Source organism: Bombus pascuorum, chromosome 7 (genome assembly GCF_905332965.1).
Source record: "Bombus pascuorum chromosome 7, iyBomPasc1.1, whole genome shotgun sequence".
NCBI classification, from domain to species: domain Eukaryota; kingdom Metazoa; phylum Arthropoda; class Insecta; order Hymenoptera; family Apidae; genus Bombus; species Bombus pascuorum.
The window spans coordinates 4,983,029-4,992,812 of NC_083494.1; positions in this window are offsets into that span (position 1 = coordinate 4,983,029).

Here is a 9,784-nt window from a genome sequence, read left to right on the forward strand (position 1 = left end):
TCCTCAGACCACCAGTACACTGTACCGGCGCGACGTGGAGTTCAGGACCGCGAAATACACGAATCGCAGATCGCTTGCAAGTCGCGCCTCAGGCGGGCTGCCCCCGCATGCGTTTCTTCATCAGCCTGGGGTTCTTCTGCCCAGGCGACAGCGATTGCGGCCGCAGTCATGAGATCCTCGTCGCGGTGGGACACCGCCCACCGCGGGAAATTTCTTCTTCTTATCCCCTTCGGGCCCGCACGACCCGAATAAACGATCGCCTCCCGCGCCATCGACTGTCAGGTCCATCACTATGTAGAGGTGGTCCGAGAGTGTTTCCTCGGCCAACACCTCCCACCACGAGACACGGCCGGAAGTCACCCTATTTCACGGCCACAAAGCCCAGTCCTTGCTCGATCATCGAGCAGGAGGGGTTCCCCGCAACCCTGGTCCAGAGTATGGCGACCGAGCCAAGCAGGTCCCCAGCGCCTCGTGACGCATCTGGGATGTTATACGGCTCCGCTACCACTGCCAGGTCGATCCTCCGCTCCACCAGGCTCTGGAGCATTAAGTCCTGAGCCCGGCGTGAGTGGTTGAGGTTGCACTGCAGGAGCGAGTGTCGTCCACCTCTTCTCCTTCCGTTCACTTCGGGGAAGGATCCGTTTCCATGGCCTCCTCCAGGGTCGTTAAATAACCTACTAGCATCGATAGAACAGTAAATATATCCATGTAAAAGAGCTAGATAATGTTACGTTCTGCTTCTGACATTGTTACTTATTTAATTATTAAATCTATTTATTCAAATTAGAATTCCTAATTCAAATTAAAATTTCAAATAATGCCAACCTTGCGCCGAACGGCGCGGCAGAGACTAACTGTATCTCTGCTACTTTAAAACAAGAACAAATTCGGAATATGACTTTATTCAGCGTACCCAAAATCCGGTGCACCCAGTTTTGCGACAAAAATTCCTGGTCTCAGCCGCAAGTAAATCCGATATTGGACAAAATGAAAGAAGAAAACTTGTTGTTAAGAACTTCGTGAAGTAGATTTTTATAACGGAATTATGTTTCGGTGATGAACATTACAACAATTGGAAAATGATGCAGCATTTTGTGACTACACATTGTGTTACGACCGTTCGCCGAGAGACACGGTCGCGAGGAAAACGCGTCAGCGAGAGGCGCAAATTCTCGCTACGATGCGTATAATCGACGCCGCGAAATAGTCGTTCCCCTTGTTTCGACTAAGATAACAGGGGTGGTTCAATGAATTTAACACTGTGTTAACAGGTTAATATAGCATGTATTTTTAACAATAAATCAAATAATAATAAAATCATTGTTAGGAAGATGATACAATTACACTGTACATGTGAATGTGTGTGTAAGCATCAGAGGGCATTCAGGCCTTAGTTGAGACAAAGGACGATTGGCAGTCGTTTAGAAGCATCTGGAAGAGTCGGTTGACAACAAGCGTGCGTGTGAGTAGGTTTACGAGGTCTTCAGAATATAAGATATGTGTATAACTGTTGTGTGCTAAATAAAGTAAATTATTTGTATTTCCGAATCCCTCGTAATATCTTAACATGGTAGCAGAGAGTGGTTCTTCAATCCTGCGAGTTAGTTCGAGTAAGTTTCAGTAAGGGAAGAAACGTTCAAAGGATAAAAAGAAAAAAATATACTTCGAGCACGTAGGAACGCTTAAGTAAGAAATAAGGAATCAATTAAAATGGAGAGATCGGAAATCATGATACCTATATTCGATGGTGAGGATTATGGTATGTGGAAGCAAAGAATCATGATGTTTCTGAGGTATAAAGAATGCGAGATTGTTACAACTAGAGTGAAGACTGAAACGGGTAATGAAGATTGGGACAAAAAGGATCTGAAGGCAATAAATATAATTTACAGTGCCATCACAAATAGACAATTGGAATATATCAGGGAAGAAAAAACGGCATATGAAATAGTGAAAAAGTTCGATGAAATATATTTGAAAGAGTCGACGGCACTACAGATCGTATGCAGAAGGAGATTGGAAAAGATAAGACTTGAGAACTACAGTGATTCAGCATCGTTCTTTTGCGATTTCGAAAAATTAATAAATGAATTAAAAGGTGCGGGCGCACAAGTGAGAGGGAAAAGCTGGATTACATGCTGAATACGTTACCCGAAGAATACAGCTACACAGCGGACATAATAGATGTATTGAAAGAAGAAAATCAAACAGTAGCATATGTGAAAAATAAAACTGAAATAGCAGAGAAGAAAAATAAATCCAATCGAGGAGAAATGCAAACCAACGCCTTTTCTGCAAAAAAGGAAAGATGCTTCAGATGTGGAAGAGAAGGACACTTTGCGAGAGAGTGTCAAAATGGCGTCCAAGCGGGAAGCAGTAACAGCTATTGGCGTGGGTCAACACGTGGTCGCAGCAGAGGGAAAGGAAACAAAAGCGATACGAGCAGGGGACATGGAAATTTCCATCGTCAATCAAGAGCCGGCACGAGCGAACATGGCAATTCAGGTGCAGGCACATGGATAGCAACAGCGCACGCAACACACAGCAGCGAGACGAATGAGATAAGTGAGAACGAAATAGTGTGGCTATTAGATAGCGGTTGTACCGATCATATAATTAATAATGTAAGATACTTTGAGAAATGTAGTGACCTTAAGGAACCAGTAAATATATATTTAGGCGATAATAGACCGGTAAAAGCAACAAAGGTTGGAAACGTTATAAACTACTTTGAAGTATTTGGAAAACAAAATAAAATAAATATGAGTAAAGTATTTTACGCAAAAGAAATGTCCGCGAATTTGATCAGTTTAGGTAAATTAACAGATAATAAGAATACGGTTATTTCAAAAGGAAATATTGCAAAAGTAATAGATGAGAACAATAAACTTACAGCTGTAGCGTTCAAAGAGAATGGGACATATAGAATGAAAAGTATATTGAAAGGGAAGGAGCACTTAGTAAACAGTGCCGAAGGTAGTGGTATGAGTAATAACGAAAGATGGCATAAGACGCTAGGACACGTAAATCTTAAATATTTAAATATTTTGGGTAAAGAGCAGCTAGTGACTGGCATACCGAATGAATTTGAAAAGGAATTTTTTAAATGTAGGGTGTGTATAGAAAGCAAAATGCATAATTTATCTTTCAAAAATAATCGAACTAAGGCTAGGGAAATAGTGGAAATTATTCATACGGACGTGTGTGGTCCCTTTAAGACTACCGGACTCAATGGAGAAAAACATTTTATTTCATTTATCGATGATTATAGTAAAGTAGCTAGAATTTATTGTATAAAATCAAAAGATGAGGTCTTTGATTCTTTCCTACAGTTTGCAAATGAAGCCGAGAATTTAACGGGCAAGAGGTTAAAAATATTAAGATGCGATAATGGTAAAGAATACTTAAATAATCGAATTTATAAATTTGCTAGGGATAATGGTATCAGAATAAATAATTGCCCAACATACGTACATGAATTAAACGGGACAGCGGAAAGATATAATAGAACGGTAATGGACATGGCGTGTTGCTTGTTAGCGAAAGCGAAAGTACATAAAAGGTACTGGCCGGCAATAGTATGTACAGCGGCATACTTGAAAAATCGAATACTAGCAAATACTATAGAGAGAAAGACACCTTTTGAAATATTTTTCGGGAGAAAACCAAGTGTTGAAAACATACATCTATATGGAAGTAAAGTTTTTGTAAGAAGGCCAGAACAAAAAAGTTTCCAGATGGGACAAGAAGGCAGATATGGGGATTCTGTTAGGATATAGTGAAGTACGGTACAGAGTCTTATTAGGTGAGAAAATAACAATAGCTAGACATGTAGAGGTCATAGAGACAGACACTAAATATATTGGTTTTGAGGAGAATTCATTAGATGCAGATTGCGATGATAGGAAAGATAATTATTTATTGGACGGCATGAATAAGGAAGAGTTAGAAAGTAGGGAAGATGAAAATAATAACAGTTTTGAAAGCTTAAACATCTCTAGGAGATCTACGCGTAATAAGAGAACTCCAGTAAGGTATCCAGAAAAGGAAAACATTAGTGAGATTCATGCAAATTATTGTAGAGTAGATATCCCTCGTACATTTGAGGAGGCGATTTGTTGCGAAAATAGTGAAGATTGGAAACAGGCTATGGATAAGGGAATAGAATGTCTCTATAAGAATGAAACTTGGAAATTGGTAGAAAGGGTAAAAGGCAAAGAAGTATTAGATGTAAAATGGGTTTACACGAGAAAATCAGATGACAGGTATAAGGCTAGATTAGTGGTAAGAGGATTCCAACAAAGAAACGTAGCCGATGATATATATTCCCCTGTAGCGAGTAATCAGATCTTTAAGATATTACTATCATATTGTTGTCAAAATGGATTAATCATTGAGCAAATGGATGTAGAAACTGCCTTTTTAAATGGTGAAGTAACTTCGGAGGTATATGTAAATCAACCAAAGTTTGTAAATTAGATCAAAGAGTTTGTAAATTATTGAAAGCGCTTTATGAGTTAAAAGAAAGTCCGAGGGACTGGTATGAGTGTTTTGATAGGTATGTGACGAGATTAGGTTTTAAGAAGAATAACATAGAGTTGTGCTTATATACTCACGGAGAGGAAGAAGATGTTGTTTATTTGTTCATATATGTAGACGACGTGTTAATTTGTAGTAAAAACAAAAGGAAGATACAAAGTGTAAAAAGGTTATTAACTGATAAATTTGAAATGAAAGATTTAGGTGAAGTAAAAGAATATTTTGGAATAAATATAGAGTATGATTGTTACGTCGCGTGAGATGGTCCGCGCGACATCCCTCATGGTCAGGCCGCCTAGGCCTACCCATCGTCACAGTGACCCGTATTAGGCCCAAGGAACCCCCCATAAACCACATCTGTTAACCACTAAACTATAGTCATATAAACATCGCCGGTTTATGGAGGGTCCCAAAAAATCCTTAGGTTTATTGCACGTTATTGCTAATTACGGAGAAAGCGGAGGTTTGCTCAGCGAAACAGCGGGTTTTCCCCAAGAACAAGGACACCCATGAGCCACATCTGCAGGAGACTTTCTCCTCGTATTGTGTTTATTAACATTGGCTATAACCAATGGGTATCGCGGATCGTCACCCTCACTATTCTACCGAAAAGTGTGAACAACGAATCCGCGTTCTTAGTTCAGAAGGGCACACCCTTACCGAGTTTTCTTCAGTAGTAGCAATAGAGCAGAGAGTCAGTCACCATCTTGGGATATAACACGCTACACTATCAACCCTCGGGTTAAACATTGTACTTTCCGCCGACATCAAAACATTTTCTGTTTATGTTCCACGTGTTGTAATCTGATATAAATATATCTGCTATATTATATAACTGTAGACTACAGTTATTCAACCACAAACACCCCTATTATCCCAAAAGAAATAAGGGGATCGCCCTGCTCGCGGTGTCGATTCATATAATCGTAACGGAAATTTACGACTCCCGTTGACGCGCCTCAACGCGAACGCGTCTCCCCGCGACTGGAAGAAAATACAATGATTATTTCAAAAATGAAATGAGATTAAGCCAAAAGAAATACATTGAATCATTAGCAAACAAACATAAATTACAAAATAGCAAATTGTACTGTACACCTATAGAGACCAACTTAAAAATTGAAAAAGCTGAGATAAATAGAGAGGACATTGGATACAAGAATTTAATTGGCGCATTGTTGTATATTAGTGTAAATACCAGACCCGATATAAGTTATAGTGTGAATTATCTGAGTAGATTTCAAGATTGTTGTAGCGAGACACATTTTAAATATGCTTTGCGAATATTGAAATATTTGTACCGGACTAGAGATTTAAGGTTAAATTATAAAAGGAACGAGAAGTGTGAAACGATAGATTGTTATGTAGATGCTGATTGGGCAGGAGATCATTTAGATAGGAAATCGACTTCTGGATATGTAATTAGATTGTATGAAAATGTAATTGGATGGAAGTCTAAAAAACAAAGGTGTGTGACAAAAGCTTCGACGTATGCAGAGTATGTAGCTCTATCGGAAGTGAATTAATGTATATTAGAGAAATTATGAAAATCTTCAATGTAAATCTAAAGGACAACCCTATAAAAATTTATGAGGATAACTCTGGAGTTATAAGTATAGCAAGGTACGGAAATTTCACAAAAAATTCTAAACACACGTGCGAGTAGGTTTACGAGGTCTTCAGAGTATAAGATATGTGTATAACTGTTGTGTGTAGAATAAAGTGAGTTATTTGTATTTCCGAATCCCTCCTATATCTTTACAAGCATCACAAATTGTTTCGTGATAGATACAGTTAATGATTTACAGAAATTCGACTCGACGTTTGACATTTCTCGATATTCGTTAGACTAGCGACTTTATTCGTCAGGACTCTCGATGTATGCAGTATGAATTTTCAAATGAGACTGCCTTTAGATAAATTCCGTGTCCTCTCGGGGAGATAACCCCCACCGCGCTCGGATCACGCCACCGCTCGCGCCGATGATCACGTATGCCGACTTCTTTGTAAAAATAAAGAACGGACCGAAATTGACATTTCTGGAACTCGTGGTTTGGCCGCAACCATGCGCTCGTCGATATATTGTATGTTTCGTCGGGAAGATGAGACGATTTATATACGACGCTGGTGGACCGCGAGCAACGGTTAGAAACACGATCCATACAAAGCCTTGCGGTGCAACAGCATCATACATGACAGAACGAACCTTCCCGAATCTTCCCGTAGTAAACAATAAGGATGGGTCCTTGAGGCTATTGAAGGCACGCCGTGATGATGTGCGGGCACCTGGTTGCCAGCCTGCCCGCGGTGTGTGGCCCGGTCGAGGCAGAGTGTCGCCCGATGTAACAATACACATACTTTATAAAAATGTGTTGTATATGCTTTTTTCTGTATAATGAACATATCTCAATAAACAAGGAAATCGTTATTCAAATATCGGTGAAAACATATTTCAACTTATGAATATAATGAAAATTATGTAAGAAAATATAAATAGAGAATAATCTAAATATAACAAAATTACAGCACACCATATGCAAAATACGACTGTTGTACGAACAAGTAATTATTAATAATGTTTCATGTTTCTATTTCTCTTGCCAAATATCTGTCAAGTTTCTATGTATTCAGTTTTTTAATTTTCTTTTAGAGTAAAATATATTATTCTCTCAGAACTTCGCACTTCGACTTCCTTACGATTTGAAATTGATTTCCTTCTGCGACTACATTTTGAACGAAATATTGTCAAAATATATTCAGTACTATTCAGCTCTAATGAATCAATTAAAAGCTTCAGTAATCGTATTTGAAGAAAAACAATAATTCCAGAAAATTGAACTATATAGATTGATACATTATTATATTGTCGAAACAAATCTTTCCACATAATGCGATCAACATGCTGATCACATTTTCCGTATATCAAACTGACATATCCATAACCGTTTATACGATACTATTGACAATTAGTTCCATTTGTTACTAAAATTAACACCTTCGTATGAAAATAGCGTTTCATTTAATTCTCCTCTTATTTACCATAATTTATAAAACAAATTTCCAAAGCGTTGAATCCAAAATATTAATATTACAATAAGTGTCTCTTTTCTTAAATGATAGAACTGATGCAGGAAGTAATGTATATCGAAGTGCAGTACGTTGAAATATACTGGAATCTGGTAGAATATTTTCGGAAAGTATTAACAACTGATATCAAATACCGATGACTGGGAACGATAACATCATAAGTAGCAGGTGTAATTTTAGAGTCGTCAATACCGTGACAGTATTAACAGTTCATAAAACAACAATGTTCTTGATCCAGTATAGTATGTTCACAATTTCGCACATTCTTCAATATCTTCTTGAATTTATTCCAGCTTTCTCTCTTATTCTTGTACCACTCTATAATTTCGCGCGGATTTGTACAATCTATATGCATTATCCTTTTTACTTTCTTGTACCATTCTCTAACTACATTTCTTGTTCATTCTTGCGAGTATCAGCTTTCTTCCCATATATAATATATTAACTAGATGTTTATATTTTATCTGCTTCCTCTTGTTTCTCTACCTAAGGGGTCATTTCTTCGCATCGTCACTCGCCATTGACCCCTCAAACAGAGTTATTAGACGGCGATTCTGGTATATTTTCCTTTAAGCACTATCACCTTCAAAATATTCCTAATAAGACATGTAATTCGTTAACACCAATAAATGTGCTGAACGGAATTCAGCATAATTCACATATAGTGATACTTCTTGAGATCTAAATTCCGTACACTAATGTATATATGCTAGATAAAGAAGTTTCGCAAACGGATTGTGTTCACAAAACAATTCAATTTGACAGGGTCTGCTCTTCAGAAAACTTTCTCAACATGCAGGACAAGATACTCCATATTCAACGAGACGAGATGCCCAACAGGCACAAGTTAAGAGTTAGTCGAAATTATGTCCATATAAGATATCCATGACTCATGGTATGAATCCACAGGTACCATGAAAGTTGTGACATTATATGACCGAGGTGATCCTTTCTCACAAAGGACACAAAAGAGGACTTTCTTTCCTTTTGGCTCTAGTAAGCCAACGTATTTCTTCAGGAGTTCTTGTACATTATTTCTGCGTTTTTCTACAACGTTCAATCTCACTGTTACATAATTTGACTTGTGAGTGTTATAAAGCTAAATGTTCCATTTGTTTACACATCTGTGTAAGCTGACACTCGATGATTTGATATAGCTATATTTCATATATTATTGCTGCTTTGCCGCATTGCGCATTCCGTATGTAAAAGAATACATAGTAAAATCCTGAATATAGATTTCTTCATAGATAACACTTCCCTTGGTTTTACTTTTAAAGTACATTGTATGAATAATACAAACATTTGTCTGTAAAATTATGAAAATCCCCATATACATTTTTAAGAAAAGATCTTTTCACAATAAGAAAGTGATGTATGATGTATAACAAAATGTACAGGAATAATTGCATCGTTGGTTTCATAAATGCATATGAATCACATACACCTGACTTGAACGCATCATTCATCATTGATATACATCTTTTCTTTGCTATCGTTTTGAGTGTATCGTTTCAAACTTCATAATACAAGTCTATCGTTTCTAATATCTCCACTTTTATACTTAACTTGTGTTTCTTTTTATTAATAATCATTTTTTATTCTAATTGTGCGCTTTTTCGACTCTATTGCAAGTATGCCATCTCCAAATTATTCAAATAACCTATTACGTGGACAGATGTTACAAATTCGAAACGTTGCCGTACCAATGGCCATCCTGCATAAAGTCTTTGACAATATGATGGCCAATGCTTATATCTTCATCTATATTAGAAATATCTCCATCATCCATCGTCTGTAATGCAACACAAATTATAATATAATACATAATATCTTCTTGAATATAGTGCACTACCATCCATTTGACGCATTGCAATCGAATTGTTACTAGATACTAACTACTGTTAGCAAATTCCTTTTTATCAGTTAGTTTTGATCTTCCTTTTGTAATATTTTACAGAATTCTTGAAAAATTAGGGACTGTCCTTCGACTTCTATTAACAAATCTTGTAATTTCTTTCTCTGTTACAATATAATAATTCGTTCATTGTAGTAGAAAAATTCAATCGATTTAAGTTATTACTTTAGAAAATTTTCCTTAACCTATTTTCAGGGTTTAGTGAGGAATAAAACAATGAAACATTTAATGTTTTACTTT